This window comes from Elephas maximus, chromosome 17 (genome assembly GCF_024166365.1).
Source record: "Elephas maximus indicus isolate mEleMax1 chromosome 17, mEleMax1 primary haplotype, whole genome shotgun sequence".
In the NCBI taxonomy this organism is placed as follows: Eukaryota; Metazoa; Chordata; class Mammalia; order Proboscidea; family Elephantidae; genus Elephas; species Elephas maximus.
In genome coordinates this window covers 22,529,529-22,554,595 of record NC_064835.1, presented here as the reverse complement: position 1 = coordinate 22,554,595, position 25,067 = coordinate 22,529,529, and the positions used below count along the sequence as shown (strand labels likewise).

The window sequence follows — 25,067 nt, the reverse complement described above, 5'->3', positions numbered from 1 at the left end:
TGAAAGCCCAAGACTGTGGATCTCATATGCTTGGCTGGAGCTGGCTCTGTATTTTTTTGTCCAATTTTGGGACATCAGGGAAGGGTATTTGGTCCCTGGGTTTTTAGTAGCTGCTTCTATCAGGACAGGAGAATGGCTTAGGAAAAGACAAAACAAACAAACAAAACTTCACTCTGTGGCCTAGGAAATTCCAATGTTAATGAAGCTGCCTGGGAAGGGGAGGGGAGGGATCAGATAGATAGGAGAGAGTAGTACCCAGGAATATAGACAAAGTTACTTATCTTGTTTGTGAGGACTGTTTTATCTGAGATTCCCAAGGGGCCTATAGCCTGTGTGCATTGGCTGGGTGGAGATTGCCCCCGAGGGTCAGGCCCCTGTTCTGTGCATGTGCTGTCTCAGAAGCAGTGGTCAGTTCCTCCACTCCCAGTCCAAAGCCCAGAGCCAAGGTTCCCCAGCTGGGACGCCACAGTCCAGGCTCCAAAACCAGTTACTGCCTTCCGGTGACTTCTCTTCCTGTCAGCTGTGTTGCTGCGCTGCCTGCGTGCACTGGCTGGGCTTCCCCCCGAGTTCACTTTTGGGGGCTAGGGCTGCATCTCGTGTTTGTACCATCTCAGGATGCCATGCTCAGGTTCACTGTGCCTCGTCCAAAGCCTGGCGCCAAGGTTTTCTGACTGGGATGCTGGCTTCAGGCTCCGAAAACAGTCGCTGCTTCCCCGTGGTTGCTCATTCTCTCGTTAGCCACGTCAGTGTGCAGGCTGCTTGCGCTGGCTTGGTCTCTACGGAGGTCACCCCAGGGGGCTAGGGGTTAGGGCTGCATCCTGTGCCTGCCCCGCCTCAGCAAGCCGCTATCAGCCCTGCCACTCAGCACCAGGGAACCACAAGGGCTCAAGGCTGTGGAATGCGTCATGGGATCCAGAAGTGGTTGCTGGTTCAGGGCACAGCTTTTCGTTCACCTGTCACTCAGGTCAACTCTTTAGATCTGTGTTTGATGGTTAGGGTTCATAGATTGTCATGTATGTGATCAATTCACTTGTTTTTCCAAGTCTTTTTTGCAAGAGGGATCCAAGGTAGCATCTACCTAGTCTGCCATCTTGGCCCCACCCTCTTGTTTTTGTTTTTTACACTAAGCATACTTTTGACAATTTTTTAAGCTGAAATGCCTTTCAGAATTTTGTAATCCTTAAAGCATTTTATGTTTTCTGCCCCCAAAATCTTATTGTCTGTTGTCAGATTTATTACACTGTTTAAGGTCTAAGGTATCTAAGGACAGCTTAAGAAGTATAAATAATAACATTTTCCTCATGTCAATGCCTTCATTGTACTAAGCAGAAGTTCTGCACTGATACAACTCCATAAAAGGCTAAAACTGTAGTATTTACCAATCCATAAGACATTTTAATGGAAGAATTACCATGATTTTTTTAGTGTTTTCAGAAGCACATCTAATAAGCTAAGCAACATTTTTCATGGTTGAAAATATCACTTTATTTTTCTAAACAAGTCAAATAATTGTGTACCTGAGAAGGTAAACAGTTTTTCCTAGTACTATTACTAAACTCTATAAAATCACTTTTAAAATCTTAATTTTGCAGTGTCCTGATGGTATTTAGAGACTAACAGGCCCTCGCTCTAGAAAGATTCCTTCACAATCATGGGTAAACTCTACTCCTATGGATAAGAAGCTTCAACAACAAAAGAAAACTATTTTCCTATTAACAAACAAAAATTTTTCAAAATATAATTACTTAAAAATTTAGAGGACTTTAATTTTAACAATAATCCACAAAGTAGAAAGCATGTGAAAATTGTCAATACCAAAGACTGGGATAGTAATAACCTGTGGCATTAGTATTTTACTTGAAACATCTTGGAACATGAAAGCAAAGGACTCCACAGAAGGTGAAATTTTGGCTTTATATTTATTTGTTTTCAGGTATCACTTGCGCAGTGTAAGCACAGATATGTTCAGGAAACACTTTAGTGGCAGAATGACAGCTTGCTCTTATAATTGGAGAATTTTAGATGAAATTGACAATTTGGGAAAGATAATGGCTTTTTCATTTCTTTCAAGTTTCGAACTTAGTTACATCCCTTTATCCATCCAGTATTTATAGAGCAACCTGAGCATGGATAAATGACAGGTGCAGGGTGCAGCACTGTGGAATCTAATCTAGATGCTGATCTACATGGAATCACACTAAAGTGTTAATAATTGCTACCACAATTTTTTCCAGCTATGACATTCTTTGAATCTAGCATGCATTTTCCACATTGTTTTTAGCAGAACGGTATTTCTGGAAGACATCAGTATTAGTTCAAGTCTTTTATTATAACTTTTATTTCCCATATGTATGTCAGATTTATCTGTACTATTAGGAAACCATCATCCACATCTATATTGAACATCCAGGCACAACACGAACAAGTAACTTAAGTCTTTCCAATTTCATTTTTTTAAACTATAAAATGGGAATAATAAGTTCATATCACATAGGGTTGCTGAGGAAAATATATCAAATAGTATTTATGAAGTGCATGGACAGTTTTAATCACATGGTTAAAAAAAAAAAAAAAGGAAACCATTGCCATCCTTCCAGTCTATTTCGACTCATAGCAAACCTACAGGACAAAGTTAAACTGCACTATAGGGTTCCCAAGGCTGTAAATCTTTACTGATGCAGACTGGAACACCTGCAACTGATGGGTTGAAACTGCCAACCTTTGGGTCATCAGCTCATTTCTTAAGCACTGCACCACCAGGACTCCTTAATCACATGATAAGTACTAAATAAATAGTAATACCACCCTCACTTTCATTCTTCTTTCAACATCCTTTTCCTTGTTTTTGATACACCAGCAATCTTTAATGATATATTTTGGATCTCTCTCTTTTGAACAAAGAACAGTCATCACGATATCCCATGCCAGGACTCATCAACTTCCTTCAAAACTCATGTCTTGGAGATACACACATTCTTTCTGCTTTGGTCTTTAATGCCATTGGGTGAGTGATAAAAGATCCGATTTGAAGGTGAGTGCAACATGCACCAAAACGACATGCCTAAAACATGCAAAGACAGCATGCTCTAAATACCAAGTAAAATTTCCATTCTGTTTCCACGGTCCTCCAGAACAAAAGCCCCAAGGGTCATGGAACACGTCAGGTTATACAAGAACATGTAGCACATGGTGTTTTGAGAAAGAATGGGTTTTACCTTCTCCTCATTAGAAAACTCACTTCCTTCCTGGATGTGGAGCTCAATTTGAGTGTTACACTTAATGTTAACCATTCAGTTAGTTACTTTCCAGAGCCACTGTTTCAGTACTTTTGAACTGTTGCCAGGAATCAAGGTACTCTCTAAGGGGAAACCAGCCTACATCTGTGGTCAGTATATTATTTTTGTAGTTTACATTAATACATTCCTCACATAAATTGCATTGAATGGTTTCTCTGATATGACAAAGAGATAAAAACAAGATGGCAGACATGAGTAGCTAAAAGAAGAAACAGAAGATGAAGTGGAGAAGGAGCCACGTAGAGACAGACAGGCCTTCTGTCATATATGATCATTTGTTGTAACACGCCTAACTACCTGCAAATTTTTAACCACAATGAGACTTAGTTACCTAATATATAAAATAATTATACTAATAATTGTTGTGGGATTCCTAGACAGTAAACGTGCCTTAAAAGAAAGTCCTGCTCATCTATGTCCAAAAATCAACCACTGAAAATTTTGTGGAGAACAGTTCTACTCTGACACACGTGGGGTTGCCATGAGTCCGAATCAGCTTAATGGCAACCAGTATACTGGTAGTATATGTTTTACAGAAGAATTGAGAGGATTGCAAATAAGACATGCAAGGTACTTTGTTGTTGTCATTTCAGTTAGGTGCCATTGAGTCAGTTTTCAACTCATATTGATGCTGCATGACAGAGTAGAACTACCCTGTAGGGTTTTCTAGGCTGTAATCTTTACAGAAGCAGATTGGTAGATCTTTCTTCCACAGAGCCACTTCGATGAGTTTGAACCTTCTAGTTAGCAGCTGAGTGCTTCACCATTGCACCACTGAGTCTCAGAACACTCATTATTCTAAGTTATCAGAATAGTTCTTTGGATGTTCAGACGCTGGTTAATACTAAGACTCACTGTTAGAGCGCAGACACAAAAAAATATGTACAATTCCATCTGATGTGTATTTGCAAGACCCATAATTCTGAGATCCCAGAATCTTTAACTTTTAACATACAACAGGGACGGGGGAAAGAGCTGGAGGTACCTGAATGGCAAGACTTGTACCTGGTTTACACTGCATAAATTTACACCTACCTCTAATTTCTTCTTCTCTTCCTCTATAGAATTCCCATAGGGAAATGGCAGCTGGAAATCACTCCACAGTGACTGAGTTCATCCTTGCTGGGCTAACAGAAAAGTCAGAACTCCAGCTGCCCCTCTTTCTTTTCTTCCTAGGAGTCTATATTATCACAGTGGTGGGGAATCTGGGCATGATCACACTGATTGGGCTCAGTTCTCACCTGCATATCCCCATGTACTATTTCCTCAGCAGTTTGTCCTTCATTATCTCTGCTATTCCACTGTCATTACCCCCAAAATGCTGGTGAACTTTGTGACAGAGAAGAACACCATCTCCTACCCCGAATGCATGACTCAGCTCTACTTCTTCATTTTTTTTTATTATATCAGAATGTCATATGTTGGCTGTGATGGCATACGATTGCTATGTTGCTGTCTGTAATCCATTGCTTTACAATGTCACCATGTCTTGTCGGGTCTGCTCCTGGTTGGTAGTTGAAGTATATATGATGGGCGTGATTGGTGTCACAGTTCACACAGGTTATATGCTAAGAGTGGTTTTCTGCAAGGCTAAAATAATCAACCTTTACTTTTGTGATCTTTTTCCACTAATGGAGCTTTCCTGCTCCAGCACTTACATCAATGAAGTGGTGCTTTTGTGTCTCAGTGCATTTAATATTCTTGCACCAACCTTGGTCATCCTTGGCTCTATGTCTCCATCATTGCCAGCATCCTGCAAATCCACTCCACTGAAGGCAGGTCCAAAGCCTTCAGCACATGCAGCTCCCACATCTCAGCTGTCACAATCTTCTATGGGTCTGCAGCCTTCACGTACCTTCAGCCATCAAGTGTCAGCTCCATGGACCAAGGCAAATTGTCTTCTGTGCTTTACACCATTATCATGCTGAACTCCCTGATCTACAGCCTGAGGAATAAGGATGTCAAAAGTGCTCTAAAAAAATCATTGAGAAAAGACTATTTTGCATTAACAAAGATTTATAATTCTTGGAGAAGATCCAGTAAAGAAGGAGTCCAGAGATAGCAACATATATACGCAAGTAGTGAGATTATTTCCAACACTCTAATATTTGGAAAAAGATCCCAAGGACAAGACTGGATTCATAGTGCCACGTGGAGGACAGTCACATGGAGGGCCGTGTCAATTCTAGGAAGTCCCAGAGGTCACCTGTAGTAATCCATATTACCTCCTATCATTTTTTTTTTTTAAATTTCAAAGACCTTCATGTGCGGAGATTATAAATTATATAAATGTCATTTGGAACTTTGTTAGATAAGATCTATCAGAATTCATAGAATGATCCTTTTGGTCTGTGATCTCTGATCTTAACATACTTTTGTGTATTGAATCTCTTTCGAAAAAAAATGATCTCTAAAATAAATAATTTTTAACCACCTGAAATCTACAAAATTCAATCCCTTCTAGTTACTAAGTGCAGAGAAGTGTATTAAGGAATGCGGAGGCAGATGATGGGTTTTGTTGTTGTTGTTGGGTGCTGTCAAGTTGGTTCTGATTCATGGAGGCCCTATGTACAACAGAATTAAACACTGTCTGGTCCTGTGGCATCCTACCAATCGTTGTTATGCTTGAGTCCATTGTTGTAGCCACTCTTTCAATCCATCTTGTTGGGGGTCTTCCTCTTTTTCACTGGTGATGGTTGATAACACATAATTCCTGCCCACAAGATGACAACTCTGTAGTGCAAGACACTGATAGATTAATTATAGCCAAATATATTAAGTGTATTATTACTTATTTCTTTATGCTACATTCTTTTCTTCACAGTTTTAGTATTGTGCTACTACCTCCTTTCCTTGAGAATCCTATATTCATTTTCCCCATATCTAAAAGATTTTTGTTTTCACTCACATTATGGAATCACAGATGTAGAAGTGATGTTTTTGACCATGCACTGAAATCATACAGATCACTTATTCACATGCAAATTTAAAAACTGGAAAATTATTTTTGACTAATTACATGTACCCCTCCTCCCCAAAGACTCAGTATTTATTCTGAAAAAAGAAAAAAACGGGGGGACAGAATTATTTCATAGACAATAATTCCCTGGCCCTGAAATAAAATTTGAGAATCTCCCTCCTTACCTAGGGTTATGGATTGAACTGTGCCCCCCAAAAAGATGTGTCAACTTAGCTAGGTCATGGTTCCCAGTATTGTGTGATTGTTCACCGTTTTGTCATCTGATATGATTTTCCTATGAGCTATAAATCCTACCTCTGTGATGTTAATGAAGCAGAATTAGAGGCAGTTATATTAATGAGGCAGAACTCAATGTACAAGCTTAGGTTGTGTCTTGAGTCGATCTCTTTTGAGATATAAATAGAGAAGCTAGCAGAGAGATATGGAGAATTCATCACCACCAACCATGAATAACAGGAAGGGGAGCACATCTTTGGACCCAGAGTATTTGTGCTGAGAAGCTCCTAAACTAGGGGAAGGTTGATGACAAGGACCTTCCTCCAGAGCTGACAGAGAGAGAAAGCCTTCCCCTGAAGCTGACACCCTGAATTTGGACTTCTAGCCTGCTAGACTGTGAGAGAATAAATTCCTCTCGTTAAAGCCATCCACTCGTGGTATTTCCGTAGCAGGACTAGATAGCTAAGACACCTAGTAAAGAGGAAGTTTAAAATAGAAAACGTGACTCAGACGATAGTTTGGGAAGACTTCCAAACAATAAATTCCCCAGTCTTCCCCTTTCCCAAATAAGCTCCCATTGGTGCTTTTTAGAACAGCAACCAGAAAACTCTTATTAGTCCTCCTCAGAGGCAATAAACAACAATAACAAAATAAACAGTTGCCTTGGAGTCCTTTCTACTGAGAACTCTCAGAAGCTCTTCGTGGCACCAGGTCCTGCCAGCTCCTCCTGCCAGTTGCTGAACTCCCACAACTTCTCTTGCCCATGGTAGCAGCACCGGGATGCATTTCCCCATCTTTCCCTGGAATGCTTCTTCAGACTTTTACAGACCAGATATTTCACTTTACTTTCAGGACCATTTCTAGATTAGAACTCCTGGTGTTTTTGTTTTAATGCTTCTGAGATTCCAAGCCTCCAAAACAGTTGCATTAAGGAGACAAGCACGGACATCTCCAAATAACATCATGCTTTTGATTGTTCATCTTTATAAAGCTGTACCCAGAGGCAGAGCACAGGGCTACAGGGGCTTTTTTGACCGAGCGTGAGCATTTACACCTGGTTAAAATGTATTTTTAAATTCATCTGACTGGTCTGACATGCATTGCTTGCTTTGTCATTAGCAAATAGTTAACATTAATACCCCAATGTGATATCACCCTTTACCTCCCACATGAAATCACAGGTTGTAATGAGAGAGATGATGATATTTTCCTCTTTGGAAACTGGAAGAAACTTCTTACTTGGCTATCTACGCACTAATTAGTCCTTATCTCCACATCTCATGTTTTAATCCTACAAAAAATGTGTTTGTGTGTTCATCTGTATATGTATATATATATACATGTTTGTGATCCTTATATTTGTATATATTTATGTGTAACATAAATGTGTATGTATCTGTATTATACACATAAATGTATATTGCTTGGACATGTTTTACAAGGACTATGTATAATTTTTATTTTATTACTCCATATATTGAACAAATGACATCCAGTGAGAATTTTTTTTTCCACACTAAAGGGTGATAAAAAAAAAAAAAGGGTGATAAGTTAAATTAATTGTCTGTAAGAATTGTATGTGTTTCAGAGATTTTTTAAAAATATATTTCCAGTGTAATGTATTACTTAATATGGCCCTTGTAGCCATGGTCTTTGTGACTCACACACATTGACTGAGTCAGACTATGCAAATAAAAACCAGACCATTGCCGTCGAGTTGATTCCAACTCATAGCGACCCTATAGGACAGAGCAGAACTGTCCCTACAGAGTTTCATGCAAGTGAGGTATACAAAATCTGTGATGGCTGGGTTTAAGTGTCAACTTGGCTAGGCCATGAATCCCAATATTTTATGGCTGTCCTCCATTGTATGTGTTGTCTGTCTTGACCCCTACATGTTGATGAGAAAGGACTGGTATAGACTGTGTCTTGGGTCACAGCCTTGCAGAAGGGCATGACTCAAGTCCTACCCTTACTAAAGTTATGCCCTTCCCTGGGGTTTGGCCTGCATCTATGTTTGTGCCCTGGTGAGGCTCTTTCTCTCTCCAACTGGATCCCACTTCCAGGTAGTGATCAATTGACCTCAGGTTCTTGAGACTTAAGCTAGAGGCTTGCTGTCTGACCTGCCAGTTCTGGGATTTGCCGGCCTCCACAGCCCCACTGGCCAGTGGCTATTGTGTGACCTACTTTGGCACCCTTTGGAGCCAGTAGACTGTGGCCTGGTCTGCCAGTTTGGGTTCATCAGTCTCAGCAGCCATGTGGGTCTGGAGAAGCCAACACCCAACCCACAAATTTGGGACTTGCTAGCCACCACAACCTCATGAGCCATTTCCTTTATAAATACATATGTATGTAATATTATATTAAGGGAAATAGATGAGTCACAATTAATTGAACTCACTTTTTATGGAAAAATTAACATTAAACTGGATATTTGAAAGAATTTTATTGTAGTGGTAGACAAAATCTTAGTTTTTTTCTTTATGTTTCTCAAGAAATAGAAAATAATTATATTTTCTCTACAATTTATCTTGTGCTTAAATTGCAACTTTTATTGTCTGTTCATGATTGTAAAACTAATGCACAAAACTTGAAAATAGAGAAACCATAAGGAAGAAAGCAAAAAATTTTCATAATCTGACAATCATTCGTGAGGAAGTTCAATGTTGTGTCTTCCTTTGTAAATGTGAATGTGCATTCCCTTTTTTCTGTTTCTTTTTGTTTTAACATTCACAAGTGACTCCAGTACAAAGTCAGAGAAGCTTGGTCAGGACCAATGGGTGAGACGAGGGTAGGTCAGAGGAACTGAATTTTCAGGAGCCTCCAGGAAGCTAGGGTTCTGAGAAAGCACTGGGCCCCTGGAATACGCATAAACGTCAACCAAAAGTTTTTTTCATAGATATTTAATAATTTTGTATAAAACATTTGTCTTGATAGTAATCAAAGACTCAGGAAAGTAGAAATAAATTACGGCCATATTTATCTGAATGTTTGCTGCATGGCCTTGGGCACTTGGGGCTTTATTGTCTCAGACTGTAGAACAGGGAAATGAGAATGAGGATCACCATGGAGGAAAACACAGGCTGTCTTCCCCTGGGTTGGCAAGTTGGGATCCTGGCAAAAATATGGGAAGATGCTTGAGCCATGCAAACAAACAAATAACTGCAAGGTGAAAGACAAAGTTTTTGAATACTGGCCTTGCCCTCAGTTGAGCAGATTCAAAGAGGTGGGAAAGAATAAATGTGTGACAACATGTTCAGGGAATTTGAGAGAGGATTTTTTTTCCTTCTTTTGATTAACCAAATACTGTCAGTATATTGCCATTCTTTTTCTGATGGATTACATCATTTTAGACTGAAATTGAGGGAAGATTTCAGCAATGTGAAAGTTTAAACTCTACTTGAGCCTGGACAGTGTCATTGGTACTCTTGCCAAAACAATAAATAAAACTGGGTAAAGTATATAGATTAATTGATTTTAGGCAATGGACAAGTATTACAAAACTATGACTGCTGAGTAAAGAAAAACTCATGATCTAAGCCTCACAACCAGGTTTGCCCTCTGCCAGGAGACAATTTCCTGACTGCTAGGTAGCAAACTGGTATTCAAATGATGTGTGGTAGTCCCACCTTTCTGAAGAGCAAGATCTCACAGACAGACATGCCTATTAGGACAACCTGTTACTAGGTGCATACACATTTGGGTTTTCATGTATTTTGTCATCATAAAATATTTCTCTTTGCCCCTGGTAGATTTCTTTTTCCTTATATCTAGTTTCACTGATATTGATTTAGCTAATCGCTCCTTGGAAACTCTATGGGGCAGTTCTACTCTGTCCTATAGGGTTGCTATGAGTCAGAATTGACTCGATGGCAACAGGTTTGGTTACAGGTTTAGCGTTGTTTTTACATTGTACATCTGTCTTTTTACTGTTTAACCTCCGTCACTTTCTATTTAAAGTGTGTGTGTTTTTTTGTTTTGTTTTGTTTTGTTGGTTGCTCAGCTGGTTATTTCATTTTTCTTTTAGAACACATGCATTGCTGGTTTGTTTGTTTTTTCTTTTCTCCCCTGACATTCTCTACTTTTTAATTAGAGTGTTTAGATTATATTTAAAGTAATTTTTGTTATGATTAATTACAAACTTACCATATTGCTACTTGTTTTCTATTTGTAAGAATGAATCTTTCTTCATTTAACTTGTATTCTTTTTATCTCTACTATTTTTTTATTGGCTTACCAGGAGCCCTGGTGACATAGTGGTTAAGAACTCTGCTACTAAGCAAAAGGCTGTCAGTTTGAATTCACCAGCCATGCCTGGAGAACCCTATGGGGCAGTTCTATGCTGTCTTACAGGGTCCCTATGAGTTGGAATTGACCGGAGGGCAAAGAGTTTTGTTTTGGCTTTTTGGCTTATCAATGAGTCCTTGAGGTGCAAATGGTTAAGCTATTGTCTTCTAAAATGCTAAACCCATCCAGCACCTTCACAGGAGAAAGACCTGGTTATATGCTTCTGTAAAGAATGCAGCCAAGAAAAACCTATGGGGCTACTTTTTTTCTGTCACCTGGGGTCAATGTGAGTCGAGATCAGCTTGAGGGCTTCTAACGACAATATTAAAAACATTGACTTCTCACTTAAACCTTTGTTTTTATTTTTGATGATCATTAAAGTTTTACCACTTTAGCTTATCACAGTCCATCTTCAAATCGTGTATAATGTAGGAAACTTACAGTATACTTTCCATTCCCTCTTCCCATCATCTGCACTACTGTTGTTATCTGTTTTATTCTACACGTTATAAAATCCATAATACATTATGTGATGGTTAAGATTGCATGTCACCTTGGCTGAGCCATAATTCACAAGGTTTTGGCAGTTATATAATGTTTTGATCACTTCCCTGTTGAAATCTGATATGTGATCACCCCCATGATGTAATCTGCTGAGTGGTAACAGTTGGGGTAGGGCCGGTGGCGGCTATCTAACTCCTCACCCTTCATCCCTCCACCCTCCTCCACCTACTTACTTCCTGCTCACCTTCCTGGGGCTTTTGTTTGTTTGAATCCTGCAGCTGGATCCTGTCCTCTGATTCTTGGGACTTGAGCTAGCAGCTTGCCTGAGGATCTTGAGATTCGTTGATCTTCACAGCCTGCTACAGCCCTGCACTCCAGCCTGCTGATCTTGGGTTTGTCAGCCCCTGCAGATACATGAATCAGGAGGATATTCTTTCTTACCCCACAAGCTTTGGGACTTCCATCCTCTAAAAACTGCATGAGCCATTTCCTTGTTATGGATCTTTTTCTATGTCTCTCTCTCTATATATACATATATACATACATATGCTTTACTGGTTTTGCTTCTCTAGATAACCCAGCCTAAGACACATTGCTATTATTATTCATTAGAATTTATATCTCAAGGAAATTTTAAGATGACAGAAATGCCTTTTGTATTTCCCTCCATGTTTGCCAGTCTTTATGACTTTGTGTAGATAGAAATATCCATTTGGTTTATTTTATTTTTGCCAGAAGATGAATTTTAATATTTCTTAAAGTTGTCCAATAGAGACAATTATTGTTATTATTTATCCATCTGGAATACTTTCATTTTTGAAACACCACTTTTTAAGTATATTAACAGTGAGTGTAAAATTTTATGTACACTGTTATTTTGTTTAGAACTTTAAAAAGTTTTTCTCATTGTCTTCTGACTTTCATCATTTAAGAACTGAAATATCAAATTGCTGTTCCTTTAAAGGTAATAATCATTTCTTTAGCGTATTTATGATTTTCTCTTTCTCTTTACTTTTTTAGTAGTTCCCCTTTGATATGCCTAATTGTGGTTTTTCCTTTCATCTTTCTTGGGATTTATAATGCTTTGTGAAGCGGACCTGAAGCACTTGCTGACGAAGATCATACTACAGCTTTCAGTATGGATTGCACCTCAACATAAAGTAAACAAATATCCTCAAAACCAGACCGATAAGGAACAAGATAATAAAGGGAGGAAATATTGAATTTGTCAAGAATTTCATTTTACTTGGACCCATAATCAACGCCCAAGAAAGCAACAATCAAGAAATCAGGTGATGTACTGCATTGGACAAATCTGCTGTAAATACCTTTTTGAAGTGTTAAAAAGCAAAGATGTCACATGCAGGACTAAGGTGCACCTGAGCTAAACCATGGTATTTTCAATTGCCTCATATGCATTCCAAAGTTGGACAATGAACAAGGGAAATGGAAGAAGAATTGATGCCTTTGAATTACAGCATTGGTGAAGAATACTGGCTATACCACAGACTGCCAGAACAATGAACAAATCCGTCTTGGAAGAAGTACAGCCAGAAAGCTCCTTAGAAGTGAAGACAGCAAGAATTCATCTCACATACTTTGGACGTGTTATCAGGAGGAACCAGTCCCTGGAGAAGGACGTCATGTTTGGTGGAGTACAGTGTCAGGAAAAAAGGAAGACACTCAATGAGATGGACTGACATAGTGACTACAACAATGGGCTCGAGCATAACAGGGATTCTGAGGATGGAGCAGGACCAGGCGATGCTTGGCTCTGTTGTATATAGGGTCGCTGTGAGTCAGAATGGAGTTGAGGGCACCTAAGAATGACAACGACAACAAAATTTCCCTTTGATATTTGACTGTTCCACAAGTAAACCCAAACTACTTTTTAATTTCCAAAATAATGTAACAATATAGCTTGGATTCTCCAGAACAATCCTGACCTCAAATATTCTGTTGCTATGCATGTTTCACACATTATGCTTGATCCAAGACCCTGGTGACTCTATGTCTTAGTATTGTTCATGCATGATACAATGGAATCACATTCTACTAAGATCAAGACGTTCATCTAAAATAAGACCAAAATGGCCCTTACACAGTATGATATCTGATGTTCAGTTTCAGCAAATTATAAGAAGACTTTGAAGGACACTACAAACTCTGATAAGCAGTTATAGTTAAGATGTCATGAAAACTAAAGACATGTATTGGCAACTGACCCATAGTGTTCATGACAATTATGGAACATAATCAGTGGCCACCACTGGAAAGTGCTTTTATTCAGTGTGGCTAAATTGAATGCCTCATTTCAGAGAAGAGTTGACCTTCAAAAATTTTCTTAAAATTCTATTTCTGATTGTGTACTTAGGTAAAAGAGAAGTAACTAGTGCTGAATGTGAAAGATCTTAGCTAGTACACTTAAAATTTATATTGAATCTGAGATAAATTTATACTAATCTTCAAATCATGGTCACAAAAATGTTTTCTTATATTTTGATTCTTAGCAACCATCGGAGCTGGAGAATTCAGAACTTCCCGTGGACAGATAAGTCAGTCATGGGATCTTATCCCCTTGTGTTGAGAGTCTCAGTTTCCTGTAATATGGAAAAAAGGGTGGCTGCACTGGGCCCCATGCGTCCAAGCTGCATGTAGATAAACCTTTTTTTTTAAAAAAACAAAGCGATGGATGCCTGGGTGGTCACAGTGACCCCATTTGTGACATAGCCTTCCAAACTGAAAAAGAAATCAGTGCGCGCTGTCTCTATTGCAAGCCCTCAATTGACAAGAGGGTGGAGGCAGTACTGATCAAGAATGAGGAACTCACTTTCATCTTTTTGCTTCCTGGGCTTGTACTTTAAAGGAATGAAGCATACTGACTCTCTTTCGTCTTTAGATCTTTCCTGTCCCTTCTGATCTGTTTTCCTAATTTCATCATCATTATATTTGAGCGGGTGTTTTGCAGGATACATTATTCTTGGTTGGTAATTTCTTTCCTTCAAAGTTTTATGTATATTATCCCATTGCCTTCTTGCCTGCATGATTTCTGTGAAGTAATCAGAGCTTAGTCTTATTGTTTCCACTCTGTAAGTGAATTTTCCTTTTTCTTGAGCTGCTATCAGTATTCTTTCTTTGTCTTTGGTTTTAGCGAGTGAGATTATGATATACCTTGGTGGTTTTCTTTTGAGTTCTATCCTATATGGGGTTTATTGAGCTTCTTGGATAGGCAGCTTTTCATCTTAATGATATGAGGGAAATTTTTGTCAGCAATTCTTCAATGATCCTCTCTATGTTTTCCATCCTCCTTCCCCCCTTCTGGAATTCTGATTCCATGCAAATTTTTGCTTTAGATTGTACCCTGTGTCATTTTCAGGTTTGTTCATTTTTCTTTGTTCTTTTCTCTGATTTTTCCTCAAACAAAGTAGTATCCAAGGATTTGTCTTACATTTAGCTCATCCTGTTTTCCATAGTTTCAAACCTCCTCCTCTGACCTTCTATGACATTGTCCATTTCTGAAATTTTGTTGTTTATCTTTTGGATTTCTACCTGCTGTTTTTGTGTGATTTCTAGTTCTGAATTTATTTTGACATTTTGTTCTTGTATTATTTTCCTGAATTCTTTCATTGTTTTATCTGTATTTTCCATAATTTTGTCTGCCTTTTCCATAATTTTGCCTGTTTTTTCTTCATTTTGATCTGTTTTTTCCTTCAACTCTTGGATAGCTCTTACTATTAGAGATTTGAATTTCCTATCAGGTAGTTCCAGTGCCTCTTTTCCTTCCAGAAGGTCATCTGGTGTTTTATTTGGGATGCCTACTGGATCCATTCTGTCCTGTATTTTTATATGCTTTGATAATTGTCTGTTGTCTTTGGTACATTCAGCTATTAATTTCTTCATTTATTGATTTTACATTTGTTTTTTTTTTTACCTGCTTTTTCTTTTATTTGGTTGTGACTGAGTAGTTTGGCTGAGCGTTCTTTGTTGTTTGCTCTTCTGTGGCCATGACGCTCCTTGCCACCTTGTCCAGTGGGCAGGGCCTGTTGCTCAACTGTGGTGTGGCAGGGTAGGTCCAGTGGAAGGTGGGTGGCTGATGGGTTGTTTGTGCAGGTACAGGGGCCGAAAAGAGTGGTGTCAGTGCAGGGCAGGTTCCATGCCTGTGCTGTTCAGGTGTGTGACAGTCAGTGCACAGTGCAGATGGGCGGGGTGGGGTGGGGTGGAGTGGGGTTGTGATGCGTGAAGCTAATTAGGTGTGGAAAAGAAGAGAAAGAAACAGGAGCAAAAAAATAGTTCTGAAGGAGCCTGTTATTGGAGTGGCACAGACCCAGGAAGTCATGTGCTGGTGGCATTCTATCCAGATAGTGAGGCACAGCCCATCAAGAAGGGGCAGATACGGCATATGCAGCCAGGTGGGTGGGGGAAAGTAAAGAAAGGATGGGAGAGATAAGAAACTAGATTTAAAAAAAAAAATAAAGGAATGAGAGAGGTTTATGTGGTTGGGTGATTGGGAAAAAGGAATAGGAGTACAAACTGAAACAAGAAACCAAGAAAAAAAAAATGTTCCAAAGGAGTCAACTGGATGTGGATCCCTAGCTGAGCAGAGCTGTACAGGCTGTCCAGAAGTGGAAATGGCACACAGCACTAGGTATTCAGGAGAAGGGTAAAGAAGGAAGGTAGAGAAAGTCAAGGAAAAAAAGGAGAGAAAAGAAAAATGCCCCAGGGGAGCCCACCAGAAACAAAGTAGTTTCCCAGCTGAGTGACAGTACACTTCCTGTCAAGAAGGAGCAGAGATGGCACATGGCACCAGGGGTTCAGGAGAAGGGTGTTATGGATTGAATTGTGTCACCAAAGAATATGTGCCAACTTGGTTAGGTCATGATTCACAGTCTTCTCGTGGTTGTCCTCAATTTTGTGATTGTTGTTTTAGGTTAAAGAGGATTAGCGTAAGATTGTATTATCCTGACCACGTAACATCCCTGATCAAATGCAAAGGGAGTTACCCTGGGGTGTGTCCTGCACCACCAATTATCTCTCAAGAGATAAAAAGGAAAGGGAAGTGAGCAGAGAGGGTGAACCTCATTCTACCTAGAAAGCAACAATGGGAGCAGAGCACATCCTTTGAACCCATGGACCCTGCATGGAGAAGCTCCTAGCCTGGGAGAAGATTGATGAGAAGGCCGACAGAGAGAGAAAGCCTTCCCCTGGAGATGATTACCTGAATTTGGACTTATAGCCTACTTTACTGTGAGGAAATAAACTTCTCTTTGCTAAAGCCATTCACTTGTGCTGTTTCTGTTATAGCAGCACTAAATGACAAAGACAAAGGGTAAGGAAAATATGTAGAAAGGAAAAAAAACCTGAGGAAAAGAAGAAAGAAGAAAACAAAGGGAAAAAATGCCCAAGGGAGCCCACAAGAAACAGATCCCCAGCTGAGTGGTACTGCACAGCCAATTAAGAAAGAACAGATATGGCAAATGACTCTAGGTATTCAGGAGAAGGGCAAAGAAGGAAAGTAGAAGGAGACAAGAAATCGAGAAAAGAAAAGAATATAGAGAGAAAAAAAGTACTGAGTGAGCCCACTGGCATGGTGGCGTGGACAGGGGAAGTGGCTTCCCAGCTGAGTGGTACTGCGCAGCCCATCTAGAAGGAGCAGAGATGGCACACGGCACCCGGTGTTCAGGGGAAAAGAAGGGAAGGATGGTGGAGAGAGGCAAGAAATTGAGAAAAAAAAAAAAAATCCCCAAGGGAGCCCACTGGCTTGGCAGCTCAGGCCAGGGAAATGGCTCCCAAGCCACTAGGCACTGCACAGTCCATCTAGGAGTGGTGGAGATGGCATACAGAGCCAGGTATTCAGGAGACAGGAAAAGAAGCATATATATTTTTATAAATGGTGCATCACTAGATAAATGAGAGGAAGTACATAACTGAATAGCCCACAACATATGCACAGCCTTTTGGTAGAAGCAGAATTGACTCAGAGATTGAGAGTATAAACCATTTATGTCATGACAGGAATATATTTTCTTCTTTCCTCTTACAAAAAGACCTTTCCTGAATACTCAGTATGTAGAGGTCAACATGTAGGCTAAAGCTCACAGGAAGGAGAAACTGTTGTGTCCACCAAAAATGAAAATGCCAAACCCAGTGCCATCAAGTCAGTTCTGACTCATGTGCTATAATCCACCTAAAACAGGGAATAACAGAGAATTGAAGAGATTTCCTTTCCATTCGTAACAAGGAAACAAGTGGGCCCAAGAACAAGAAAGAGTGAATCTGGTATCACTGGGTGAGTATGCTGGTGTTCATTGTAAACGTACAGATTATAGTAGATGGCTGCAAATGGAACTGACTTAACAATGACCGCTCAAGATACAGAAGAGTAGTCAAAATAAAGGAATTGTCGCTGTATAACAATAAATCCTGTTAATACTTTAGACTCAATAGAATCATTTCTTTCTTGAATTTTAACTCATACCTGAGAGAATTAAAATCTGTGCTGTTTGTGGACTCAGATATTTTTCCTCAGTAATTGACTAATTTAGCATCCTCTATTTATTCCAATTCTCTATTTCAATTCATTCTAATTCTAACTCAATACACAATTCTCTATGTATAGGGTCGCTATGAGTCAGAATCGACTCAACGGCAACGGGTTTTTTATGTATTCCAAGGAACACTGGTGGCACAGTGGTTAAGCATTTAGCTGCTAACCAAAAAGGTTGGCAGTTCTAATCTGCCAGCCACTCCTTGGAAACCCTGTGAGGTAGATCTACTCTGTCTTATAGGGTCTCTATGAGTTGGAATCGACTCAATAGCAACAGGTTTGGTTGTTTTAAGTATTCCAGAAAAACAAAACAACATTCAGATTAATGTCACGGTTCCTTGTCTCTTGGAAGTCCAAGGTAAAGCTGTGCTGTGAGTGCCCTGAAACATAGGCCTTGCAGATGAATTTGGGTTTCAGGATATCATCTATGTTCAGTACAAGGAAATAACAGATCTGAAACTGAATATGGCAAACACTATGGAGGAGGGATAACGAAAGGTTTCAATTTTTAAATGTGAGAAAAAGCCTCAGAAGCACAAAAACAAAAAGAGGTAATCACTAAGTTCTTTGCCTCTAGGGAAAAATGATTGTAAACCATTATGGTATTTTTAAGATTTCCAAGAAAGGCATTTATCATATTCTTAGTCACCTACACCAATGTGTTGTAGCTCTTTGATCCCTTGTTCTGTGGATTCTATTTCTCTCAAAGCTTGATAAAAATGGAAGGGACCTTCGAGGCAATAGAGTTCAAGTTTTTTCTTTGCAAATGAGGTAACAACAGTGATGATGTGCCTGAGGTCACATAAATTGAATACTTTTATATTGTGACTTCTCCACACTGAATTAAACACCACTGAAAGAAAATAGGCTACTGAGTCCACAAACTACAATACTAACTGAACGTGTAGGTAAGCTTATCCCCACACATATTTAGGACTCATTATTCAGAAATGCATCTCTATCCAACTCGATTCATTCCTGATTTCCAACAACCAATGTAGATTTTGGTATCACATCTAGAAAATAAAATGGAAACAACTAATTATGGTTATATTTTTTCTTCATGGTCTTATAAAGAAGCAATTAGTTTTAGAGAATTTACACAGTCTAAAATAGAGTTAGGGGATAGTAAACCCAGGAGGGAATGACAAGGGCAGAATTAGAAAAGAAAAATAAGTAAATGTCCTCTTCCAGCCTAGGAGAGTAAACATCTTGACAATAGGGTCCATGTCTATCTCATTTATGTGTCTCTCATGACACCCAGCTTATTGTTTGACATATAATGAGAATTTGGTTTTTACCAGACAGTGAAAATAAATGAATGAATTAATTTTATGTCAAAATTACTCCGTATGACTTTCAAAGTCCTATCTACCTAATGCCACCCACTTGACCTCTTACTATTCTACAGGAAAAGAAAAAAAAAATTCATTCTCCTCAGAACAGCCTCCATATTCCACAAGCATACTGCTTCGTCTCATGTCCTATTTATGATCATTTTATCCCTTTTTCTTAAAATTAAGATTTCTATATCCTATCTAGCTTTTATTTCTTTGTCTTCAAGACGTACTTGATAATAACTTTCTGCATGCTGTTTTCTCTGACTTCTAAAGAGCCCTGACATTCAGCTTCTCACTCAAGTATACACTTCAGCCTTGCATTGTTTACTGTTTTGTAACATTTTAGCCTAGCTTTCTAACTGAACTCCACGAAGGCATAAGCCTTTCCTGTATCACTTCAAGTCAAATCTCATTTTAGTTGTTTAATCAATGTTTCTGTGATTGAGTATAATTCCTATAAGTGTAGAAGCATAAAGAAAGGATAAAAGAAAAAGAAGAACCATTGACGTTGAGTTGATTGTGACTCATAGCAACCCTATAGGAGAGAGTGGAACTGCCCCATGGGTTTCCAAGGATCAGCTGGTGGATTCAATCTGTTGACCTTTTTGGTTAGCAGCGGAACTCTTAACCACCACACCACCACGGCTCCAAAGCAAGGATAGCCAGAGTGAAAGGGTAACATTAGTTTATGTCAAGGGCACCACATATTTACATTGCAGTGTATATTTCAATGAATAAAGCCAATCTTTTTCAGAGTTCTGATTTCAACCATCATGTTGGATTATTTATAATTTTGTTTTTACATGTGAAGGAAATAAGTCTGGGATTAAAATTAGCAAGATGATTCTAATAAAACAGTCCCTGCAGCAGACACTATGAGGTTATTTCAAGAGCATCAGACTGCCACAGCCTCATCCCCCATAGCTCAGGCAATTGATCTGTCAGCTTCATGGATAGTACTGTACAGTACTATTTGTTAGCATCATGGTCAATGCACTGGGAAGTACTGGTGATTTGGGCACTCTTCAGATTCAAGACAAAGAAACAAAAAAAAAGAAATCAAGAAGTGGAAGATCCATAAGTGGTAACTTTGGTGAAGGGTAAGACAGTACATAATACTGGAGAAGCCAGCACAACTTGTAGAAGGCAAGGTCATGGGAGCTCCACAGACACATCCAAACTCCCTGAGGGGCCGAATTGCTGGGCTGAGGGCTGTGGGGACCGTGATCTCAGGGAATATCTACCTCAATTGGCATAACAGAGTTTATAAAGAATATGTTCTACATTCTACTTTGTTGAGTATTGTCTGGGGTCTTAAAAGGCTGTGAGCAGCCATCTAGGATACTCCACTGGTCTCACCCCTTTGGGAACAAGGAACAATGAAGAAAACTAAAGATACGAAGGAAAGATTAGTCCAAAGGACTAATGAACCACCTCTACCATGGCCTCCACCAGACTGAGTCCAGGACAATGAGATGGTCCTGGCTACCACCACTGACTGCTCTAACAGGGATCATAATAGAGGGCCCTGGATAGAGTCGGAAAAAATGTAGAACAAAATTCTAACTCAAAAAGAAAGACCTGACTTGCTGTCCTGATAGAAAGAGACTGGAGAAACCCTGAGAGTATGACCCCAGGACACCCTTTCAGCTCAGTAATGAGGTCACTCCTAAGGCTCACCCTTCAACCAAAGATTGATCAGGCCCATGGAACAAAACAAACTAAAGGGGTGCACCAGCCCTGAGGCAGGGGCTGGAAGGCAGGACGAAACAGGAAAGCTGGTAATAGGGAACCCAGGATTGAAAAGGGAGACTGTGGCATGTCGTGGGGTTGTTAACCAATGTCGTAGAACAATGTGTGTCCTTACTGTTTGATGAGAAACTAGTTTGATCTGTAAACCTTCATGTAAAGTACAATTAAAAATAAATAAAACAAAGAATCAGCACAAGCTGATTCCTATGAGGCGGAAGTTAAAGATGTCCCAGACGTCCAACTTCTCCAGGCTGCACTACCACCCCATCATCTCAAACATCAATTAATCCCTCTCCCCTTAGCACTCTTGGTCCCGTCTTTGGGTTCAGTAATTTGCTGCAATGTCTCACAGAACTCATAAGTGGTTCTTATGAGCTGGGGAAGTAACAGCTTACAACTCAGAGTCAGAACCAACTTGGAAATAACTGGAGACAACTCAGGAGACAGGATATAGTTCTTCAGTCAGGACATCTTCCAACCAAGACAGCTCTCAGCTTCTTCTCAGCCATGACCACAGGTAGGCCCTTCGCTCGGGCCTTCACTGTGATGCTTCTTCTCTCTCTCTCTGTCTCCCTATTTCTCTCCCCCCAAATCTCTGTTCAGCTGGCTGCTTACACAAGCAAATCACTCAGTCCTATTGGGTGGGTTTACACATCTTATTTACCCAGTAAATTGTTCAATCCCTGTAAGGGTTTTACACACCTTATTTGCATGGTAAACCGTTCAGTACCTTTGTAAGACTGTGACCTAACAAATAAAATTGGTGGAACTATAAACCCAGGGCCAGAAAGGCCATATATAAAGAGAAGCCTGTAGCACTACAATAAGAATAACATCAAAATTTCTTCTAACGATATTTGTATGATGTTTGCTGAAGGGTTTTGTTAGCTAGTCTTTATCAAGTTAAGAAATCTCCTATTTTTCTGAGAGTCTTTTTTTTTTTTTTAATCACGTATTAGTGTTGAACTTTATGAGATGGTTTTTTGCATCTATTTAAATGACTGTAATTTTTCTCCTTTAAATCAAAGATGGGCAAAAAGCAGCCTTTAGACCAAATCAAGTTATTGCCTATTTCTTATAAATAAAGTTTTATTGGAACATAAAAATGAAAGTGTTTGAAAGTAGCATAGGTTGAAATATGAAAAAAAAAGACAATTTTCTGTCTTTGAATGCATTACAGGAAAAAATGAGTAACCATTTCACAGGCAGCTTTAGGAAATTCCTGTATTGTAAGGACGCTTGGACTTCATGAAGACTGAAAGTTTCTAGGACATGTGGAATTCAGATACAGAGCCAGGGCACACTGTATGCTTTAGACCAAGTACCCTCTAGAGGGAATAGCTCTTAGTAATGTTGGTGGTGGAAGTTCAAAGTACAGACCTCTTGGTTCTCTTTTACTGAGGGCTCAGAATGCAGATCTCAGTTTCTGAGTCACTCATGTAAATATTATGACTCAAAAGTCAAGATTCCCTATGCTAGCTTCCTCACAGTGCTGCCTGAATCACTTGCCAAAGTGGCATGTTTTTAACCAGGGTTTGGATATATAAGAGGTCTCATCAAAAACATACAGATAGAAGTTCCCTCGAGATTTCTGTTCACCAGACATGAGCTAATGGGAAAAAGGAGCAATTAAAATTTTCTTTTCTTGTCCTTTGTATGATGCTCTCATTAGCTCCCTTGTCTATAATATTCTCTCTCAGTGTTGAAATAATAGACAGTCATTGCATTATTGACTGGAAATGAAGGTCTGGCAGACATTGTTCTAGGAGGTCCTCATGCCAACATCTTCCAACATGAATATAATTTCTGAAATATTTGAAACCATGATTTTAATCTTTTTCTATCCATTTGAGCTTAGAGAAATAATTCATTATATTTGTTAGTGTTCTCCTTGTGGTTTTGAAGGCTATTTTTATTGAAAACTGACTATATGCCACATACAATTCTAAACTTATTACATTTATTAACACATTTAATCCTCACACAGCCCAATGTGGAAGACAATATTAGATTGAATCAAGTAGCAATTTCCTATGATTTAATTTAAAATATTATGTCCATTTAAAAAATGATGGAGCTGAGGCACAAGGAGTTAATTTGCCTACACTTACCAAGATAGTCAGATGAACTTTAGTCTGCTCATAAAATGATTACATTTAGTATGCTATATTTTTAAATTATTCATTCATTTAACACATGGGCAAAATATCATTTTGCATATTAGAATACTAAAAACCTGTTGCTGTCCAGTAGAGGTCGACTCTTAGCAGCCCTATAGGACAGAATGGAACTGCCCCATAGGGTTTTCAAGGAGGGGCTGATGGATTTGAACAGCCAACCTTTTGGTTAGCAACCGAGCTCTTAACTACTGTGTCACCAGGGCTCCATATGTTAGAATATACACTTAGAAATACAGAACTGTATTTTAAAACAAATTTGTCTTCACCTGAGCTTAATACATATTTTGTAAGCAGTTACATAGCGCTTACCCTGGTGGAGCAGTTGTTAAAGAGATCAACTGCTATCCAAAATGTCGATAGTTCTAAATCGCCAGTGTTTCCAAGGGAAAACGATATGGCAGTCAGCTTTCTTAGAGATTTAGGACCATGGAAACCCTATACTGCCTCTATGAGTCAGAATCCACTTGACAGCAGTGGGTTGGGTTATTTTGGTTTTATATATCAAGTAATGTTTGAAGCACTCTACAGATTTAGTCCTCCCATGTTTAATCTATCAGCATTATCATCTTTTATGAATGAGGAAACTGAAGCACAGAAAGGTAATCAACTTTTGAGCAGATAGGCACTATCGATAATTACGCAAAGACAACAGGTATAAACAAAAATTGTGCGTGGTAAGCTAAAATATGTGGTTACCTGTTATGAAGGCAAAGCAAAACAAAACAAAAACGGAGTTTATCTTTTATGGCTAAAGACTCCTAAAATCATTCATTCGTCTATTAAAAGTACTTATTTCCTGTTTTGCAGAAAGATTTTGCTGGGTGCTAAAGTTATAATGGTAAAGAAACTAAAAGTAGCACCTTCTCTTAGGGAGATGATTGTCCAGTACTGTGCTGTGCTCCCCAGTATAGCAGCCACTAGCCACATTTCGCTATGTAAAATTTAACTAAATTAAATTAGGCGACATATTTACTTTCAGATTCACACTAGCACATTTCAAGTGCACAATAGCCACATGTGACCAGTGACTACTATATTGGGAAATGCAGTAAGAACGTTACCATTATTGATGAAAGTTCTCTGGGACAGGGCTAGTCTAGTGAAGAACAGAGAAGTGATGAAACAATCAATTTAACATAAAATCATAACAGTGAAACTTGCTGTGGAGGACAGGTATATTTCACAATGAGACCTTGCCATTTTTGGCCTGAGGCCTCCAATCATTTGCATAACTAGAGAAAATCACTCACATGATAGAACCCAGAAGTTCTGCACCAAAGTTATGTTATATCCATCTTGACAGCAAAGTGGAAGAGGTATGGAGAATTTCTGGTCCCCACAGCACTAAAGTATCTCCTTCTGTCAAATACTTCTCTCGTCATAGTTCATGTAATATTTCTCAAGCCCTCAACATTCTGGCCACTTAGGTGGGCCCTGTTAGTTTGTCAATATTCTTTTCAAAAATTATTGTCCAGAAATTATTAAAATATAACATATGTACTCTGACTAGGGATTCACATTTTATCTATCAATTGATGCCTTTAGGCCTTCTCTGACCTGAAAAGTCTTTGGTCATGTATATCAATCATAGGATTTTGTCTAGAAATATGTTTCTGTTTTTTGGGAGACAGTGCTAGTTAAGAGCACGAACTTTGGAGTCACATGAATTGTACCTGAGGTCCTTTTCCTGCCCTTTACTGACAGCATGACACAGGAAAAGAGACTTAATTTATGTAAAATCATTTTCCTTACCTTCAAAATTACACTATCATGAATTTACTATATGAATTGAATAACTTAAAATATATGCCTGAAAGTTTTCCTTACATGAATTTAATGGGATTTCAAGAAAAAAAATATTCTAGATACATCTTTAATAATTTTCTGCAGCTACACTAATTTTCTAAAAGTAAAGAACTTCTTTTTCTATCAAGTCCCCTTTTTTAACTGGACCGGTGTTTCAGATCT

General features: G+C 39.0%; 1 protein-coding gene across 2 annotated transcripts in view; it reads left to right on the top strand.

Annotated features, from left to right (window-relative positions):
* Window positions 1-25,067, top strand: part of LOC126060636 (olfactory receptor 150-like) — an 881,095-nt gene that overhangs the window by 434,338 nt on the left and 421,690 nt on the right. The window contains exon 1 of one of the 2 annotated variants that reach the window (XM_049856876.1): window positions 1,517-1,525. The exons of the other annotated variant lie outside the window; for it this stretch is intronic. The gene's annotated coding sequence lies outside the window, so the exon portion shown is untranslated. Of the gene's footprint in view, window positions 1-1,516; window positions 1,526-25,067 lie in introns of those variants that run through there. 2 annotated transcript variants of the gene reach the window in all.